The sequence below is a fragment of the Protopterus annectens genome, chromosome 8.part1, assembly GCF_019279795.1.
Source record: "Protopterus annectens isolate FY-2018-M chromosome 8.part1, PAN1.0, whole genome shotgun sequence".
NCBI lineage: Eukaryota > Metazoa > Chordata > Ceratodontiformes > Protopteridae > Protopterus > Protopterus annectens.
The window spans coordinates 286,120,170-286,142,383 of record NC_056742.1 but is presented as its reverse complement, the minus strand read 5'-3'; positions in this window follow the sequence as shown (position 1 = coordinate 286,142,383).

The window sequence follows — 22,214 nt, the reverse complement described above, 5'->3', positions numbered from 1 at the left end:
TTGTCCCCTCAAACACATCATTAGTGCCTCCATGTAGTACACATGCCCACCCATTCCCATTGGTAACAATTTAGTAAACCTTTCGCTTTGTTTTAACCAACCTAATCTATGTCAGTTGTGTAAGTCTTCTGCCTACATCAGTGACAACTTTCCAGGTTAGCACTGCTTATGTCGTAAGAATTATATGCAAGTTAAAGCTTTCCACTAAACATCTGATTGCAGATGTGGTTGGCTCAGTACTCATTTCTTGCAAGCACATCATGCTGCATGAATATCTTCCAGCATGACTAGTGGAAAACCTACACTGAAAATGAAGTGCATCTCAGGTGTGAAATTAAATAGTTAAGAGTTCCTTTTGACCCTCATATAACAGGAATAGCAGCCACAAAAATCACACTCAATGCAATAATTATATTCTCACATCTATGTTATGTATTGCTTTCACTGTTTGTTCTATGGTTCTTTGAAGTGCCACTGAAATTTAAATTTTTCATCTTTACAAAAATAGGTACACATGTCATAACACCTAAATTAGAGATCTACAATGCACGCTCGAGTCTCTGCACCGACTCAGAGATAAATCAGTTTATAAAAATATGAGTGTAATTAGATTCCTTGAAACTAAAATCAAATTCAGACAGAGTTGAAAATTTTTTGAAAAGAGACAGTTTTATAAAGAATTCCCCTTGACATTGTGCATTAGTCACAGGATTGTTAAAGTAAGGATACACTGTGCATATTTTAAATGGAAAGCAAAGGGATGACTCTTTTCAAGTGACATAAAAAGGACTACAAGCATTTAGTAATGTCCAATCAACATTATTGCTAGGGTAAGAAACTGAGTTGTCTTGTTCAATGCAAACCTTTTTTTCTGAAGATGTTATAGTTAGTAGAACCATGTGTATTATTGACAGGTGGATAGTACTTCATGTATTTATTTTATAAAACCACTAAGGGCCAGAAATGTTTCTCATTAGATTGAAGCTGTTCACACATTCGTCATTCTCACCATGTATTTATTATGACATAAGAGAAAAGCTCTATCACAAATTATATTCTGAGGTTTGATTGAATTCAGTGAATGAAGAACAGCCAACTGGTCATATGACACTTGGTCATGATGCCATTTCCTAATCAGTAGTTTATATTCTTGGTCACTGAACTGGTCATGATGCATTTCCTAATCAGTAGTTTACATTCTTGGTCACTGAACTGGTCATGATGCCATTTCCTAATCAGTAGTTTACATTCTTGGTCACTCAACCTTGTTTTACTATGTGACTGTACAATTATGTCTAATCAGGCCCAGATCAAGAAATATGTTTTTCTAAAGCAGATACCAAGAAATAAATATAGTTTGGTGAATGACTGATATGCCAACCCAAACACTTGTGAATTTCAAAACACAAAATAAATGAATAACTTTTATACAGTTACTTAACAGGTATTGCCAGTCTTTCATGTCATCAATTCTCCTTCCAATATGATTTTACAATGACGGACATTCTTATTGTAGAAATTGACAAATTTGTCTTATGCATAATGAAACCTCACCCACTCCAACATTAAGCATAAAAATCAGTGGAAATATATAACTGTTAGAGTGATTGCAGAATATTTTCAAACTCTTTCTGTACAGGTCAACTAAACTAATGAGACTTTCTGACCAGACAAAAATAAATTATAAGGCACTATTTTCTCAAGAGTCTACTGTATCTCACATAGATAACCATGACCAACAACTGAGGTATAACTTATCACTAGGCAATAATACAACAGCATTAATTGGTAATGTTAGCTACATTAACTCCATAAAGTGCCATCATAAATCATTTCAATGAAATTCAAAAGCAGTATATCAACATTCAATTAAGTTTTTGCAACACAATTGCAAAGTAAGCACAGACAAACAGACTCTACATTCTGATTATTTATCATTCCAGGACTCAGTTTGTTTTCTCCATGATTACTGAAGTCTTAACTGGAATTTTTCTTGAAGAATGTGCACATGGCTTTAAGTCCAGAGGCTTGGAAAATGGGAAATAAATCATTACTTACTGAGAAGCAAACCTCATCCTCTTCTGCAGCTCCTTGATTGTTTTCTTTCTTTTCTCTGATAATCCATTATAATCTGAAAAATAAGGCATTTAACTTGCATTAGAAATATATTTCTGAATAATATACTGTGATAAAATAAGAAATTCTGCATTGTAATCCACAGATATTAGACTTAATCACTTATCAAACTGTATATATTTAAATATAGACCTTACAAAGCACAGATCAAAGAACATTTAAGACTTTTGGAATTTTAAGCATTTGGAGCTTTGGCATATCAGTTTTTAAGTGCCACTTAGTAGGCAAGAAATATAAGCAGTGGTGGTCTTATATTTATTATATGACACTCATATTTTAGAAGTGTCCGTGCTATTAAAATTGATAATCTACATGCCTCCTGACAAAGAAGGTAAAAAGAAAAGGTACTTGCGTATTATCTTAACCACATTCGTATCACCTCATTTTTTCCATTACACTCTTTGGAGTACAATATTGTCCCACAAGTGTACGGGGGAATGATACATTCAACAGATAAAGTGTAGTTGTGTAGCACTTACAGCAGAAAGGAAATGAGTGGATGTAGTGGGAACAGTGAGACAGGTATTGGGGAGATTTTCTCTCAAAAAATTCGGCCTATCCCTCATAAAATGTATGTTTTTTTTCTGGCTAATCACTTGGATGATCTAAGGAACTAAATTACTGCATAATGACATACACTTGATTTTCAGACTTCATATCATTTAGAAAATGCATTTTAACACGTCATGTTATTCTACCTACTTTAAGTTTGTAAGAGCACTGTTTAAAATCTATCCCTATTTTTGCGCCTTCGTCCCACCATTACGTACAGCTTTGTCCAGATTCCTTAAGCTAAGAGGTCGAGAGGTATGATTACGTGAGGTAGTGCTCCTCATTTTAGAAATGGAAGGTTGAGAGCAATGGCTAATTGCTACTTACATATTATCAAGTTGTTTGGAATGTGGTTGCGATAATATGCAAGTACCGAAAAAACACTTATGTAAAGCCTATATGAGCAGAATAGGTCAACATCTCATATCATCCTTGATGACAATGCTTTTTAATTCTACCTAGGATTTTATTTCACAGAATTCAACACATAAAGTTTGCATGAACTGATATAGAATGTGTCTGTCTCACATGGTAGCCACTAAGAATCCCATTAAATTCAACTTAGAATTTAATTTAATTTGTTTCTGACAAAGGATTCTATATCGCATGCATGCCCATTATAGGCTTTATATTACATGTGTTTCTCTTCCTTGTGAAATTTTAATGTATTTTTTTTCAATACTTCAATTATATTATTGTCTTTTTGACAGTTATTGAAGATGCTGGTGTTAAAGGGATTAAACTAATATTTGACATGTTACATAGTATTCTAGTGTTGAGTCCTTCTATATCATGGAACAAAAGAGCAGTGAAAAAGCACCAAGCAGCAATAGCGTAAAAACAGTTTTAATTTCCGCTTTCGTCACTCGACTTCCTCAGAATGCACTACAACATACAAAAACAGACACTTAAATACTGTAATACAAATAGATAATTAAAATACAATCAATTAGTTAAAAACCAATAATACAATTATTTTAATAATAAACTAATATTGTGAGCCTTATTAATATGTAGTTTTCGGTGTTTTAAAAAACATTTAATGTTAATGGCATCATTGAGACCTGGAAATCTATCAGAATTTAATCTGATCTGCCATATAGTTTCACGTTGTTCACATCTTGAACAACGTGAAACTATATGGCAGATCAGATTAAATTCTGATAGATTTCCAGGTCTCAATGATGCCATTAACATTAAATGTTTTTTAAAACACCGAAAACTACATATTAATAAGGCTCACAATATTAGTTTATTATTAAAATAATTGTATTATTGGTTTTTAACTAATTGATTGTATTTTAATTATCTATTTGTATTACAGTATTTAAGTGTCTGTTTTTGTATGTTGTAGTGCATTCTGAGGAAGTCGAGTGACGAAAGCGGAAATTAAAACTGTTTTTACGCTATTGCTGCTTGGTGCTTTTTCACTGCTCTTTTGTTCCGTGACTTTTCAATTGGTTTGGTGCTCTCTTTTTGTTTATCCTTCTATATCATGTCTGAAGCATTAACTTAAAAGGACTGTCATTCTGCAATCATTTATGGACAAAAATTAGGACCTTTTTTTCAACCTTCGACTCTCCATGAGTAACAATCTATTTTTTTATTCTTTTAGCATATGACAAGTAATTATCAAATAAGCTAAAATAAAATAAAATAAATAAACTTTCAGGAGGTTAACAAGATTGTTGTAAATATGGAACAGTCTAATTTATTTTTTAATTTCTATGGGAAGTAAAATTCAAGTTGCAGGTACATTTTTTATTGAAACTTACCCCCTAAGAACAACTGAAATGTGGGTAAACAAACATCAGAGTTGCTGGCAGTGAATACAGTACATGTATGTCTTGGTAGGAGGTTTTGTAGCTATGCCAAGGCAGAATTATTGATGGATGAGTTGAAGTGTAAAGAAGTCTGTTTGTAAAAGCTTTTAATTGTAATTACTGCTTCTGAGGTTATAGAGCATGCGCCCAACCTAGACAGCCAGCAGCCTTTACCCACTATCTACCCTGTAAACCACCTAACATTTACTTCCATCATTGTAACCCCCCCCCCCCTTCTTTTACCTTTAATATCTCCTTCCTTAGTCCTAGGCCAGCTAGCTCCCACATAGAATTGCCTTGAAAAAGACTTTCTCTCCACTAGGTAGCACCCTTCTCCTATCCCTCCTATCTCATGCTTATCCCACTGTCTTATACTATCTCTGAATTACATTTCTGAAGACTTTTATTTGATCTAAACACTATCATACTTTACCCTGGATTTTTACTGTCAACACCTACCTATCCTCCTACACTACACTACCATTGTAGTACTTATCACTGTACTTACCCTCACCTAACTTACCTTCAGTAGTCAGCGTTCTGCTGATTGTTTTTCTTGAACTGCTCCTTCACTTGTCTCTGACTCTAGTATACCGCTGCTAATAACTACCTCCACTCCCCTTTACACTTTCATCCTTATCCCAGCCCTACAGCTCCTTGTCTCTAAGCTTCTATCTGTTTCTACTTATCCTTTTCCTACTTGCCTTTCCTTGTAACTTCTTGTAACTTCTCTCTCTTATTTCCCATCCACCAGCCTTCTTAACTTTTGATCTGCTTAGCCCCTCCCGGCTGTACCTGCATTCATCTTCTCTCCACCCCTCTCTGCCTTATATCCTCTCATATCCCTTAAATACCCATGGTGCCTCGGGACACCATCTTTATTATCCGGACTTTCCCCTGGCTGCTGTCCGTTCATGGTCCCAGCATCTCTTACCTTGGTAAGCAGTAACCTGTAGCATTTCTTAACTAAACCTGATGTTTAGCTGCAAAGCATAGTACTGTGTTTAAACGGTAATTAACTCAGTCTTTACCACTTGTTTTGCTTTTGTTAGTTTATCGTAATCGTGGAACGCCTAATTTTAATAGTGCTACCCACGTGGACCTGCTGAGGCCTCTTAATTCATCTAGCGAGTACTCAACGTCCAAATGCTAGTGTCTAACAGTTCCTTTACCAGAGAAGCAGCAAGCGAGCCTAGCAGCTCTGTAAATCTAGCGATGTCTAAGTACTCAATGGCTAAATGCTAGAGTACAATAGTTTATTTGCATTTAAACTGAGAACAAGCCTAGCAGTTCTGTAAATGTAGTGCTTTATAAGTCATGCAGAACCTAGTTATTTATATCTGTTGATCCGCTGTTTTGGAAGGTATCTTATTTAAGACCCTTTGTATTGGAAGAGATCTTAAAGAAACCCTATATTAGCGGCATTACTCGCCATTCTGTGTGACCAGCTATAAGTGAACTGCCATAAAGTACTATATTGCTGATATTGACTTAGCTATTCAATAGAGTCCTCCATAAGGCAAGAGTACTCCTTTATTAAATGAACTAGCAATGGGCACAAAACCAAGTAACCGTCCCAGTTGACTGCATGAATCTGTGGAGTTGAACGCTCTTTCAGTGTGGTAGCATTGGTGTTTGTTCTAGAGTGTAGTACCTATTTGTACTAATGAGAGCGACTATTTCATACTATTGTAAATTATTATATGAATCTGTGAAGTTAAACGCTTATTCAGTGTGTTAGCATTGGTGTTTATTTTAGAGTGTAACACCTATTTGGACTACTGAGGTAGCGATTATTCCTGTACTATTGTAAAATACTGTATGAAGCACATATTACTGTTGAATCTTGGTGCGCCTGCCACCTGGACTATATCATACATCATATATCTGTTCCTGATACTTGTAGAGTTGCTATGTTACTTGTTCTGATAAAATGACACTTCAGTAGTACTAATGCATTATACACCATGTATTTAGCTTACTGTTGACTAGTGACTCACAGTCCTCCTGAGTCCTCAGGCAGTGTCTTGCTTAAATAATAGGTACCTACTTTTTAATGCTAGAGCAGTATTTAGCTGTTTATATACTTTCCAGCTTCTTCATTGCCGAGAGAATGAATAAATGTTTTAACTGTTTTATTTAACTTCATAAGAAATATTGCTAGACCTACATTATGAATGACTAACTGTTGTTTTTTCTCTGTCTATCCCCACTTTGTCTATCTCTCCCTAAAATACCCTGCGCTCCAACTTGCTGATCCTGTACTAGTCTCTAGAATCTACCCACCTGGTGATAAAGGACCCCTTCCAAATACCAGCGGTCTCATCTTACTGCCTCTATTCTGTATCCTCACACTAAAGGAAGCAAGAAAGTATGTGGTGTCCTAAAACGTGTTTGTAAAGCTTTTAATTGTAATTACTGCTTCTGAGGTTATATAGCATGCCCCCAACCTAGACAGCCAGCAGCCTTTACTCACTATCTACCCTGTAAACCACCTAACATTTACTTCCATCATTGTAACCCCACTTCTTTTACCTTTAATATCTCCTTCCTTAGTCCTAGACCAGCTAGCTCCCACATAGAATTGCCTTGAAAGACTTTCTCTCCACTAGGTAGCACCCTTCCCCTATCCCTCCTATCTCATGCTTATCCCACTGTCTTATACTATCTCTGAATTACATTTCTGCAGACTTTTATTTGATCTAAACACTATCATACTTTACCCTGGATTTTTACTGTCAACACCTACCTATCCTCCTACACTACACTACCATTGTAGTACTTATCTCTGTACTTACCCTCACCTAACTTATCTTCAGTAGTCAGCGTTCTGCTGGTTGTTTTTCTTGAACTGCTCCTTCACTTGTCTCTACCAGCTCTGTTCGCCGTGCGAGCTCACTCCGCTCCCCTACCCTACCCCCAATTCTCACCCACTCCCAGTGCTCTTACTCTTATACTATTTAACCACACCCTCTTTCCCTTAGTATCCAATTCATTAGCTAACCACTCCTTATTCCTACTGAACCACCCTCAAGGATCAACTGTATAAGGCTACAACAACTATTCCCTCTTTCTCTAAATACTCACTACCACTTCGCCATAACCCCCCTCACCTTTTTCCACACACACTTATTACTCTTTCTTACCTCCTACATTCCACCTTGCAACTAAATCATCCCAATGTCTAAACTCCCTACACCAGCATACTTAAAACTGCTACTTCTAGTTATACTTCTACCCTCTCTTACAGCAGCCTACCTCCTTACCTCCTACGAACACCCATTACATTTACAATTTCACTACTCCTATAAGCAAACTGCTACACCATCAATAATTGTCTCCAGTATCCATGCAAACATAACTTCTACACCCAACTACCTACTAGCAAAATATCATAGAATAGCCCATATTAGGTATATCTTTCTAAAAGCTAGGAAGTCTCTAAACCTATTAAGTAAATTCCCAAATCCAATATATGGAATACAAGTCCACTCATTAAAAGATGGAGATATTCACCCAAACCCACGCCCAACAAATACTCCTACCATTCAACCTCAAAACCTCAATCCCCCAACAAAACTTACTCTTACCAAACCTCCTAACTCACTCTCTATAGCACACCTCAACATATGTAGTATAAATAATAAAGTAGCACACCTCCATGCTCTCTTAGAAGTACATTCCTTTGACATTCTATGTTTGACAGAAACATGGTTAAAACCCAAGACTAAAGACAATGAAGTCATACCATACGGTTATAATATCATAATACAAGACCGTATAGCTAGAAAGGGCGGTGGGGTAGCTATCTTGTATAAAGCAGAATTTCAAGTCACTGTATCTGAGTACAAACTACCTCAAGACATGAATGCTGAAACCCTAATTTCTAAACTTCAGCTCAATGCAAGCAAATCCATATTTATCATCTGTATTTATCTTCCGCCTGGCAATAACAACACCCTAGAAGATATCCTTTGCTGCCTATCTCAAAACTTCCCCAAGAAACTATAGTCTTAGGTGACTTTAATATTGATTGGAAGTCTTGCAGCACTGAACACCCTACTAACCATATCAACTTATTTGGTTTCTCTCAAACCATCACCTCCCCTACTAGAATAAATAAACCCAGTAAGAAAGAAAGTACCTTAGATTGGATATTCATAAACAATCATCTCCATCCATATGAAGTAGGGACCCTCTCAGATGATGTAAGTGATCACTCACTCACCTATATTATCAGGCCTAAGACCAATATACCCTCCACAACCACTTTCAAGACAACTCGAACCAATAAAAACTTTAACCCTGATCTCTTCCGAACAGAACTTAGGGCATGTGATTGGTCTCCCATTAAATACCTTCCTCTTGAGGAAGCCGTGAGATACTTTAATTCTAAATTCCGTTCAATTCTTGACCACCATGCACCAACCCAAACTATCAGAATTAGGACTAAACCTGCTCCTTGGCTTTCTAGAGAAACCAAGCAAAAAATCATACTTAGAAATAAAGTCTGGGCCAAATGGCGTACCACTAAATACCCTGTAGATCAACAAAAATTTAGACAGCTGAGAAATAACACAAAGAAAGCTATACTCTCAGACAAAAGGAACTTTTACCTACAACTCCAGCAAACTCACCAAAAACAAACACAAAAGTTTTGGGCAGCCATTAACAAACTACTCCACCCTGGTCAATCCATTACACCAACCCCCCAAAGCTCCGACCATAAGAATCCTAAGCAAACTGCCAATACCTTTTTCACAGAGGCCGTTCAAACACTTGCAAAGCAACTATCACCTGATAGCTCAACTCTCACAACCTCTAAATACTAGCCCTCTCCCTCCTTTTCTCTTCCAACCAGTACCTACATCACAAATTCTCACCCTAATCCAAAAACTTAAACCATCCACTCCCTCAGCTGATCAACTACCTGCAGATTATCTGCAAAAAGCTGCCAAAGCCATAGCCTATCCCATCTCCAAACTGATTAACAGAACCATAAGCGAAGGACAAATCCCAACTATCTGGAAAATCTCCCACATTATCCCCCTACATAAAGGTGGGAACTCTTACGAATTTTCTAACTACAGACCAATAGCCTTACTCTCACCTTTGGCAAAAATTATGGAAAGATGCATCCATAGTCAACTACTTGACCATGTAATCCAAAATAACCTACTTTTCAAGTGTCAACATGGCTTTAGACCATTCCACAGTACTACCACTGCCCTCTTATCCTTTACTGACTCCATTAACAAAAACCACAATAACAACAGGCTTTCCTCTGCCCTATTTATTGATCTTTCAAAAGCATTTGATATGGTTAATGAGCAGATACTTATAAATATCCTCAAATCCCTTTCACTAGATGCACTGGTCATAAAATGGTTCCAATCCTACTTAGAAAATAGACAACAGGCAGTGCTATGAGATAATAATCTATCCACCCACCTCCCCATTACCCTTGGTGTCCCTCAAGGCTCCATACTGGGACCTCTCCTATTTTCACTTTTCATTAATGACCCTCACTTAGTAATTTCTCAGGCTACTTGTATACAATATGCAGACGATTCCACACTAATATGCTCAGCCACATCTTCATCCGAACTGCAGTCCCTAACCCAAAATGTGTTCAATACAGTAGAACAATGGTTTATACAACATTGCTTCCTTCTGAACCCCAAAAAAACTAAACTCTTGCTCTTTACTCCCACGCGTAAGTCCTCTCCAATAGAGTTCACAGTCATATCTAATAATGGTACTCTAATATCTTCTGACCCTACTGCCAAACTTCTTGGAGTAACAATTGACAACAATCTCAACTTTGATACCCATATCAACAATACAATTAAAACTGTAAATAGAAAATGTGGCTCTCTCTATAGGATCAGACCTTTCCTTACTCCAGCTGCTAGAATAACTATCGCCCACACTCATCTAATGTCTCCATTCCTCTATGCCTCACCTATATATACTAATCTATCAAAAAATAACCTCCACAAAATGGTAACCTCCTACAACAACATTGCCAAATTTGCTACTGAACTCACCACTGCACTAATCTAAAACAGCTAGGATGGCATGAGCTACAAAATCAGCTTAAATTTCACCAACTTACCATTGCCCACAAGATCCTTTACCTACCAACCAATACTCTAATACTTTCTACCCTCATCACCCCCTATAACAATCTTAATACCTTACGTTCATCAAATAAACTACTTGTCAGTATATGTAAATCCAACAACATGGCCGGTGAATCTCTATTCTCTAATACTGCTGGAAAATCCTGGAACCTACTTCCCAGTGAACTTGCATCACTGTCCTCTCAAAAATAAACTGAAACCTTACCTTAGAACACACTGGTTATGCCCCTGTTCTAAACCTGATTAACCTTCCCTTATTTACTGGGCTCTGTTTACCTGCTAATCTCTCAGTACTAACGTCAATCCTCCTTTATAATATATACAACTTTAGACTTGCTATGTTTAATTGACCTATCCTGTTGATATTTTCTGAATTTTAGATGTTTATTGAGTTTCTTTATTTACCTGACCTTGTCTTGTTGAGATTTTCTTTGTATATGTGATAAGTTTGTTAGTTAGTTATGTAATTGAGCTTCCTTCCTTTGTTAATGTATTGTACTAGCATTTTTTGTTACTAATTTCTCTTGGAGCTTATCTCCCCGGGCATCTACTGAAAATGGACATATATCCAGTTAGACTAGCCCGGTCAACAAATGTAAAATAAATAAATAAAATTTTTGGTATATAGGATGAGGACTTTTTTGTTTGTTTTAAATTTTTATTTAATATTTTTATGGACCAGAATAAAGTGGCTCTATGTGGCCTTAATAGAGTTACTATAAAAATAAAACATTAAAACTAGTCACAGGTAAAATTCAGACAACATATACTATAAAGTTAGCATAATCATAAATATATAAACTAATTTCTGCTAGTTAATTTAAAACTAATTTCAGGAGAAAATCTAGATATCTTTGTCACAGAAGTTTTATGCATCCCTTCTTTGCTATTACTTCTTTTCAAATGGTTGCAATTTACACTTTGACAGCATGAGAGTGCAGCTTGTAAGGAGATACATTGCTTTAGAGATTCAGTGAAAGAGAATGTAGCACTTGTGCATCAAGTTGTATAACAGATAGTGGCAACAAGATTTAGAGTACTGGAATGTGAATACTGAATGTCCTTACAGCTGCAACAGTTAGAATGCTGTAGAATGTTAAGTTAAAATAATAGCAGCTTCTGGGTAAGCTGCTATAAGAATTGTACTAAGTTTTAGTTTTGAGGATAAATATGGCAATAACCACAGTTTTAGAATTTACAAGTTCCTGAGAAAGTACTTGTCTTTAGAAAAACATGTAGTGGGGGCATGGCTTAGATGGCAAGCTGAAAGCAGCAGAGTTCTTGAGCTCTGCAGTCTCCATTTTTTCATGACAGGATTTTTTATTTAATTGCACCAACAAAGACCTGAAACTACTAAAATCAGATTCTGGAAATCATAAGCTACAAGTTGGTGTAATTTTTAAGCTACAGTTTTCATATTTTCCTGCCAAACGTTTGAATAAAAGGGACATTGAAACCATATTCACGAAGGAAGATGAGCAGCTCTGAATTTTCTCACAAGAAACTCCAATGAAGAAAGAAATACAGGCAATCCTTACTACAGTTCAAGACTTGGTGGATAAAATAGGCAAATAAAACTTAAAAGTAGACAATATAAAAGAAGACACCACCAAACAAATAACCTTATTAAATGAAGTTCTTAAACAACAAACTGCCCAGATTGCTGCTTGGGAAGATTCTATAACAGATATAGACTACAAGTTAACATAAAGAGAGAAAAACAGACATTCATCTTCAAGAAAACATCAGACTCATTGAAAAGATAGACAACATTGAGAATAGAACCAGAAAAAGCAACATAAGAATCTATGGCACCCCAGAGCAGATGGAGGGGGACAATATGATTCATTTCCTGACTTCTTGGATTCCTAAAATCCTAAACCTACCAGAGAGTACACAGGTCTTTAACTACAACTTTTGTATCCAGTAAAAACAACCATCCAAGATTTATCTTCACTCAAGACAAAGACCTTTTTTAAGAACTGCCTGGTCCCTTGATCCATAAAAAAATGGTGACCAAACTATCAGGTTTGACAACAACTTTTCACCCCTTGTAATGTCCAAAAGAAGGGCATGCGTCCCTCTAATAAAATCATTAAAAAAGGAAGGGATCAAAGTACAACTCATATTCCCAGCAAGAATAATATTATCCCTGCCAGTAGGAAAGACAACTTTTGATGCTCTCGAAGAGGCATCCACATTTGTCCATAAAAGAACCTTTTAAGTCAATCTGAACCAATGGATTCTTCAATCAAGCTTCAAAAAATGAGTGGACTATTAAAGAAAAAAAGAAACCCAGAGACAAATGACTATACATAACCTCACATTTCATGCAAGTTTCTGTTTTTTTCCTTCTAGTGTGGAATCATACACAGAAGGCAATGCAATTTTTTTCTCTCCTATTATCTTTTCTACAACAACGCTAACTTTATAAATAATATATATTACTCAAAATTCAAGTAAATCAAAACTGAATGGTGTAATTCAATCAAAAGGTGCTTCAACAAAGTATTAGTTTAAGGAGGTGCACTTGCACCAGCTTATATGTTTTTTGTATTTTCCCCGAACAGATTTGTTTGTTTTTCAATTGAACTGTACAGGTTATAGGTCACATTAAAGGTGGGAAAAGTTTTGAAATGATTTAATGTGGTCTCATTTTTTATACCACAAAAACCTGGCATTTTAACAGGGGTGTTGTACACTTTTTATATCCACTGTATATACACAGAAATTTTTACATAGCTGTCTTTTCACCCCACATAGACTAGCAAGAAAATACAATGAAGATGAAATGAAATGCTGGAGATGTGGACATCCTGATGCTGACTGGGTACATATGGTTGTTAATTGCAAAATAATTTCCCCATTTTTGTTAGACTTTAAACATCTTTGTAAAGCTCTATGAAATGACAATGGTGTAATTTCTGACTCCCTTATCCTTTTCAATGTTCCTGTTCCTGAAGTCACAAACATTTTACTATGGTCTATCCTCTCTATAGCAAGGAAAATTGTTACTAACAATTGGAAATTCCAATCTACTGCTATCTTTAAAGTTGAGTTTATTCATCTTATGAAATACATTTGCAAGAATGAGATTGCTACTATAAAGCAAGGACTAACTTCACAACTCATCACTTAATTGTTTGGACAAAATTGTCTAATCTGTTAGAGAAATATTAAGTGCTCTCCTATGTATATTGCTTTTTTCAGTTGTTATGGACATTGTATATAGTTTGTGTTCTTTGTTACTATGCTGTTAAATTATTGTGTTATAAAATGAATAAAAACCTTTTGGAAAAAAAAAAAGAGAAAAACATGTAGCAATTTGTACTGCAGCAGTTTTCTTGTCTAGGAATATCTGAATGAGGCTGGCTGTCTATTTTGCTCACAACTATCTGTAGTCTAAGTGTTAGAAGGTATTCTGGTAGTACCTCATGTCATATTTTAGGATGCATCTGCAAAGACAATCTTAACTCTTTTATTCAAGAAAACAGAAAATGCATAGTAGTTTCTAATCAGTGCTTATACTTTATTCAAGGATTTATCTTTGTGTAAGCCAAATCACAAAGAAGTATCAAACTAGAGTCTTAGGCAATTTTCAAATTATCCACAGAGCCAAATGAGCTAAGAGATAGCGAATACATTTTCTTTCGAATTTAGTTTTTGCTTGGTGCTGGATAAAATGAAGATCATCTATTTATTTTTAATATAATTTACTCTTATTCTTGTAAGTGACTCCTTTTGTGATTGTTTGCCAGCTTAGAACGTGTCATACTTTTCATATTTTCTAAGAGTACTTGGAATGTAACAAAACTAAATAAATGGCATAACAAATTATATTTAAGTCAGAGGCAAAGAATATGAATTTATAATTGTAGTAAAATACAGGGTCATAGGAGTAAACACTCAGAGACATATTTCTTTATTCAAATCTGTGCCTGCTAGTAGCATGTAATCTGTTTGTAGGTGTGTTACTTTTTCACTATGGTGACTGAATAGAGTAATATAGTAATGATGCTTATAACAAACTGAAAACAATGGCATTAGAAATGCTGATGCTGGGGATTAAATTAATTGTAATGTACACATACTCCGCTTAAAGGTCTCTTTGTACACTTTATATAAATAGTTCTCAAAAGTAAGCCTTTATGCTTGTTAAAATGCACAAGTCATTACACTGTATAATGTCTAAAATTCTACTGCTATAGAGATGGCAAAATGTGCCATAGTTTATGCTTCCAAAATGAAGAAATTTGACATTTTTGCTCGAAGGAATATTTTTCTGAATTGTACTATCAGATTTTCATATAGTGATATTTGGAGAGCTTATATATCCTCCTTCAAAAAGTTAAAAGCTAGAAGCTTGTTGTCATTGATATATTTAGGCTCCCCTACACATCCTCGAGATGAAAATGCTCAAGCATCAGTAACATGACGAAAAGCGATGAACAGCATAATCCTAAACCATGTTTGCCACTGGAAATCAATGTTGGTGAAGTTGCTAAGTGTATATCAGCAATGATTCAATTGGCTTGGGAGATTTCTCCCTTCTTCAAATTGGTGTGAACATGAAGTTGATATTTGTGGGTGTACGGCATTGGTCCCTCCCCAAATTGGGGATGCACAGAGCTTGCCCCATCCAACAAAAGAGAGAGGTAAAAATAAGTGTTTCACCCTTTGAATGTTGGACATTGTTTTTGTCCCTTTGGCACATCGACATTCAGGAAATCTGCATTTTATTAGTAGAACCACATATTTATTAATTGTAATATCAGATGCGTTACTGCCATGGCACAGAGGGATTAAGACCAGACTATGACCCACACAACCAGAGATCAATCCATGATCAAAGCATTCCAGGAATCAACCAAGGAGAGAGGATTGTGAGTGAATGACGCTGGCTCATTCATGTTACTGGCATGGAAGCATAGTGACCCATTGTATGACAACATCTTAGTGTACATAGAAGAACCAGCTAAATTTGGGCCAAGACATTCACCATTACCCTCCTGTGCTTTGCACGTTAACAAAATCATCAAGTGTATAGAAGAATGTCTGCCAAGGGGCAACACTGTGGGCTTGCTCTGGCATTGAGCAGTCATGGGGTGTAACATACAGTTAAGGGAGAAAAGTGCCTAAATTCTATAGCTGCAGGGATGATAACTTCTTGTTTGGATGACCGCTGCCTCTGAAATTGGATGTGGAAGGGAAATAGATACCATTAAGCAAATTGCCAATGGTGACCATAGTTGTGATCTGAATTGATGTGTGCAAACATCTGGTGTAGAAAGAAAGGAATGGCAACAACCTGAGAGTAGGGGGCTAATTGTCAGCAAGCAATGGGGGAAAAAAGAGAAAGGAGAACCGTTATGTTCATGCTGCATTCTGCAAACAGATAAGGCCTGCAACTAAAGTTTGGGAAATACCCCTAACCAAAACTATTGGTTTCTTGTCCCATTCAGTGTCACCTACCAACTTCATATTGATTAACCGTGATAGCGTCCATGTCATTACAATTTTTTAACAAACTAATTTTAGTTAGAAAGTTAAATGCTTCCTTCTGCAGTGGAAGCTTCAACCCTTATTTATTGCCTTAAGTTATAGCACTAGCACATCACCTGATTATGAATCAAGACAGGAGTTCTGGATACCTGTAAGAATTTGTTCAGAAGGGGAAACATGAGTGACCAAAGCAGGCATAAATAAATGTATCTATAAGCCACACATTAAAAATGTATTACAACTGTTTATACAATCCTTACAATTATTGCAGTTTTTAAGTGGGTCACGTGACTTTTTCTGTGCACACTAACAATCACCATAGACATTTAACAGTGGAAGTATAAACATTTCAAGATCTATTTGTATAATAAAAAGATTTTAAAACAAAACTGAAGTGTAACGTACATGGCTTAAATATAAACTGAATATTTAAAAGCAGTGGTCATGTTCTTAATTTTTGGTGCTTAAAAATAAACTTTAATTTAGTTCTGTCTAAGAAGCTTTTATTCAAGTTCTATTTGCAAATGTAATTTGCCAGTTGTGGAGAATTATTTGGTTAGGTAACATTTTGTATAGTTCATGTGCCACATTTTGTTTTGGCACATTTTAAGCATTATAAAAAGTTTGCAGGTTTCAGTATAAACTAAAATGTGGATGTACTTTTATTTTAATCTCTGCCATACAAGGACTGACTGCATGAACAACTTTTTTGATCATGTGAAACATATAACATTATAGAAAGTATAAATATACAGCGAGTACAACCAGGTATCACATGCAAAAGCAGGCAACTGAAATGTACTGAGAAGTGTGACTGAACATCACGATACTTTGTCAAAGCAAGAAACAGGGACTCAAAAACCTACAGGACTGAAGACTCGTGAGCAAAATAACAAGGGAACATTTTCTGGTAGTAGCTGACCTCATTAGACAACTATCACAACCCATTTCTCTACAACACATTGAGTATTAATTCCATGTAGCTTCAGCTGGGAGAAGAAAGCTACAACTGAATAAAAGTCAGACAATTGTTTGCAGTGAGGTACGAGCCCCTGCTTCCCCATGCCCCCTTATTTCTACATATACTAACTGCATGATCTTATAACCACAAAGAATCAAACAAAAAACTTACAGGAAGGAAATTACTTCTTGAGGAAAAATAACAACTGTACAAGCTGTGATTTTTTGTGGAGAACAGTGATTGTATAGCTTAATTGTGAACCTTGTCCACATTATGCTCAACAGCTAAGAAGGGTGAGGACTACTTTGTGGTTACCAGTAGCATAAAACACAATTTGCCTCAGCTTTTCCTGAGTTGTTAATTGATAAATATACCACCGCTCATGGTATTTGCCAATTTCTAGCTGGAGGGAGCCAAATGCACTGTAATAGGGTTTTCACTGCCCATCATAGAACTTTGCAGATAAAGCAGAAACTACTTAACAAACCTTACATAAATGACAATGCATGATTACCAACAGAACTGGGAATATCTAAAGGAAGGGAACTTCACTAGTCGACTGTCATAGTTATCATCTTTCCTACTAGAAGGATACTTCTATCAAATGTGTTTCACCTCAGCGTTTGCGGTGTTATGCATTGGATCCACTGGAGCTAGTTAAAAGAAAGAGATTCATGCAGGTCCCTTCTCATCTTTGATATATACATTCAAATTCACTAAGAAATATATGTGCACAAACAACTTAAACATATACACAGAAATTGATATGCTTCCCTAATTCCAAATGAAATATCTCACCAAAGTATTTTTGCAGACCGCAGATATTATTAATATCTGTATCACAGTGTTTGAGACCACTGCAAAATATATGCATTCCTTCTGACATTGCTAGCGCCGACAATGACGAATCTAAAGCACATATTACAATAACAAATCTCGAATATGTGCTTCCCCTTTATAAAGATACAACTCATCAAATTCCACAAAGTCACCAAATAAAAGAGATTTCTGTCTTTAGTAACCCTAGCAAAAAGAGAAAGACTAAAGGTTATTAATTTAGCAGAGAAATTTGCTCCACCTAGAACTTATACATATTCTCTCTATGGAGCACAGCAGGCATGTGAGGTGCTGTCAGGAGGTGAGGTGGAAGAATTAAAGCACCCAAAAAATTATTTCATTTCTCATAGAGTACAATTTTTTGCATTTTACTACATTTTTACTTTTATAATTAATTTAAATTTTACATAAATGGGATCAGTCAGGACTTCTGACATGAACACAGGAATGTGATGATTCATATTCTGGGAAGAAAAAAAGGAGATGTTGCTATAGTGGATACAAAACATAAAAAATGTAAGTGTATCATTCAGTGCTTTTTGCACTCATGTTAATTGTCTTAGGAAAAGTAAAAATAACATTTCAGTCTTGATTACAGAGAATTTTGAGTGAAACATGGTCTCATCCTAATTTGGGCAAATAATCAAGTATAAAATGATAAATCGAATTTTATGTATCTTGTCTGTATATGTATGTATGTATATGTGTGTGTGTGTGTGTGTGTGTGTATATATATATATATATATATATATATATATATATATATATATATATATATATATATATCAGGTCTTTCCACACACTGTTCTTTTGTATATCACTATTATGTTTTTGTAATTTTATATATCCATCTAATTTTGTAACAAGACTGTCACTGAAAAAAAGCCTTAGTTGTCCACTTCAGTTACTTGCTAAGTAAATAATTGAGTACATTAAAACAAAATAAAATAAAGATGCTGAATTACAGTTTAGACATTCAATATATTTTTCAAAATTGGAAAATAATTTAACATTTTGATTTTTACCTATAGAGCTTCATAATGATTCAGTATGCATGGATTACAATTAAAAGAAGTTCATATTGAAATATATAACCAAACTAATACATGTGCAGCCATGTTTAAGTTTTTTACTATAAAATACATCTCATTAACAAATCTATAAATAAAAAAATAACCTACAAATCATATTTGCGTAATACAATTAAAATGTATTTGCAGTGCAAGTGATTTGCTGATTACAATATGTCATTATGAGAAAGTCAACATTGTTAAGCATCTCTCTGTTACTTGAGAGGGCAATAATAAGTTTTGTAATGCATGAAACTCTGACTGTCCCTGAATTCAGGAAGATACATCTTTGTTAAAGATTTTCACTCTATTCCTCAGTTAAAATTTTTGAAACCTTTCCTTGAACACATTAACCAATTGGTTATGATTCATAACCTCATCATAACCTTCTGCATCTTGCACATATGTAGGTATGAAATATTGGATACATGTCAACTAACTGAAGGAAATTACAAAAAGCAACAATACCAGAAAATTAAATTATGGGATACCACGTTCGCCAATGCATAATGCTCTTTTTTCAGTTTGCAGCCTATTGTATCTACCACATAAAAGTGACATCCACTTAAAACTCCTAGACCTATCTATATCAACTCCATGGTTGAAAATAATGTAAACTGCACTACTTCTGAATGTGGCTTTTATTAAAATTAATTTATGCTACCAGCAGTTTCTGAATGAAAATTTTCATACACCTGCCTGCCTGTTAAAATTACACACTCCACTGTTGATTTTTGTAAAAAACATTCACTATAATTATTTTCTATTTCCATGCATAAAATGTTTCTTCTTAATGTGCTGGGGAAATGGAGCACATTTTCTAGTTTTAACATAACAAAAAGCCTTCAAAATGAAAAAGAAAAATAACTGCATCACTTATGGAACCCAGCACTATGCCAATGCCGCAACTATGAAGTAAACCCACAATGCCATGAGCAAATAAAAAGTTGCATTAAGATTCTATATTAATGAACCTTGCTATTGATTCCTGGTATACCATGACACTCATTAAGCCCACCTTTTGACTAATGAAAATACCTGAAGCTGCCATACACCTGTATATGAGAAGTGCACTGCCAGTACTGATCTATAGTTAGAGTTGACAGTCTCTGTTTCTTGCTGTCACAACAGTGACCTCTACTGATCCTCAGTAGCACCTGCATATACAATTGGTAAAAACTGTGTCATGTGTGCAGTGGGGTCTTCTTTACATGATTGAAATTTCAGTTCGCCGAAATTTAAAATGACAAGACAACTTTGCCAAACACTTACTTTCATGAATGGTCATATCATCAGAATTTGACTGAGAGAAAGGAGACAGTTGGCAAACATGAAGAACTTTGCCTTTTTTCCCCCACTATAGTGCAATCTTGGAGTTGACATATTTAGTTGGGCGGGTTGGGGAGCTCCCTCACATGGGGGTTGGGTTTGATATGCTTCAGTGTGTTTGTTTATTACTTTTGGACAAGTGCCTCCTTTCCTGGGGTAAAATTGCAGAGATCGAATGTTCATTAATATAGGTTTTCGGCAAAGTTGTCTTGCAATTTTTTAAAGTTACTGGAAATGAAATTTTGATGATGTAAAGGTAATCCATACAGTGTTATAACAAAGAGATATTGAAGGCTTCAGAATTTAAAAACAATAAGAATTTTGTAACTGTCTTCTGTATATTAAATGTATGTCTCCTTCATAGCACCACCATGCATACTCATGGACCACAGGTGGTCGCCCACCCTCTTCCGCCTAGAGCCGGCCCTACCCGTTTGTCAGTCCTGATACTTCAGGTCTTTGGATCTTACTCATCTAATGGCTGCAGAAGCAAATCCAAATACAGCTAAAACTTCACCACCCTGCAATGAATAATTTTATACTGGTGTATAATTCCAATATAAAAATGTAAGTGACCAAGAAAACCGGGTGTCTGTACACTACTACCAATGAAAAACCAAGAAATATAAGTGCAGTGCAGGCGACACAGATGGAGAACTAATGGACTATAAAAAAATCACCATCTAATAAAAATCACAGTTTAGTAAAATTTCGTTTTAAGTGACATAGTAAGCATTAATGTTTTGAATTGAGCATTGGGCTGTTTAAGACCCTGCTCCCCTACACTGAATGTGAACTCCCAGAACTCTGTTTTCAGAATTGGGTACTATAACAACAGTTGTGTATGACTACTACCCCAAAGGTGAAGTATTTTGGAATTCCACATTTTGTAACCATTAATAATTTGCTGAGTGAAAGTATGAACAGCACAGAGTTAAAAATGAATAGAAGGAACATTAGTGTTCATTAAGATGCACAGCTTGTTGTCAGCATCCAGCGTGTTCATATTCTTTGAACACAATATCATATGCACAGGTGTAATACTCCCTGTACTTCATAAATCCATGCTGCCACTGCAGCTGCAAAGTATAACTTCTTCACATGTCACTGCCTTTCTTTCGCTCTCTCTCTGTCTCACTTTTTTTTTTTTTTAACTGCAAAGCAAGATACTCAAAACACGGTACAGCCTGCAGAAAACCTTTTCCTCATGAAAAAGGTTTGGGAATATGTGTTAACACATCTTTTTCTTATCAAATGAAAACCTGTTTTCATTCCTTAAGGCTATGCTGGAAATCAAAATTCCCCAAGGAAATAATCACAGCTTCAAAACTGTGTAACTTTTCCAAGGTTTATCACTTTTTTCACCAGAAGCCAAAGTCATATCTCTGGAGTAATTTCTAGTTAACATGAAAATGTCTGATGATAATCTAAATCTCCCGGGTACATCGCAATGATACAAAACAAGACAGAAAAATAGAGTCAATATTTAACTGGAAATAGTCAGAGAATCACAGAGATGTCATGGAAACAGTTTAACCTGTCGCGAAATTCTTTTGAAAATAGTACAGGATTTGTGATATTTCAAAAGTAGAGATGTTTATAACACTCAAAAGACATTGATAATGATAATAAATAATACTTCTTAACAGATCATTACATGAAACATTTTTACATATCATTATTTCTGAATTTGTTCTCAGTTAACAGTGACACATTGTTGCAACACTTCCAGAGGGGTTAAATTAAAGCTATACAAGTTCAACAAATTGCCATGGTAGAAAAAAGCTTTGAAGTGGAAGCTTACTATCATGGACATACACGATTTTTTGAAAATGAATGGTTATATACACAAAATAAG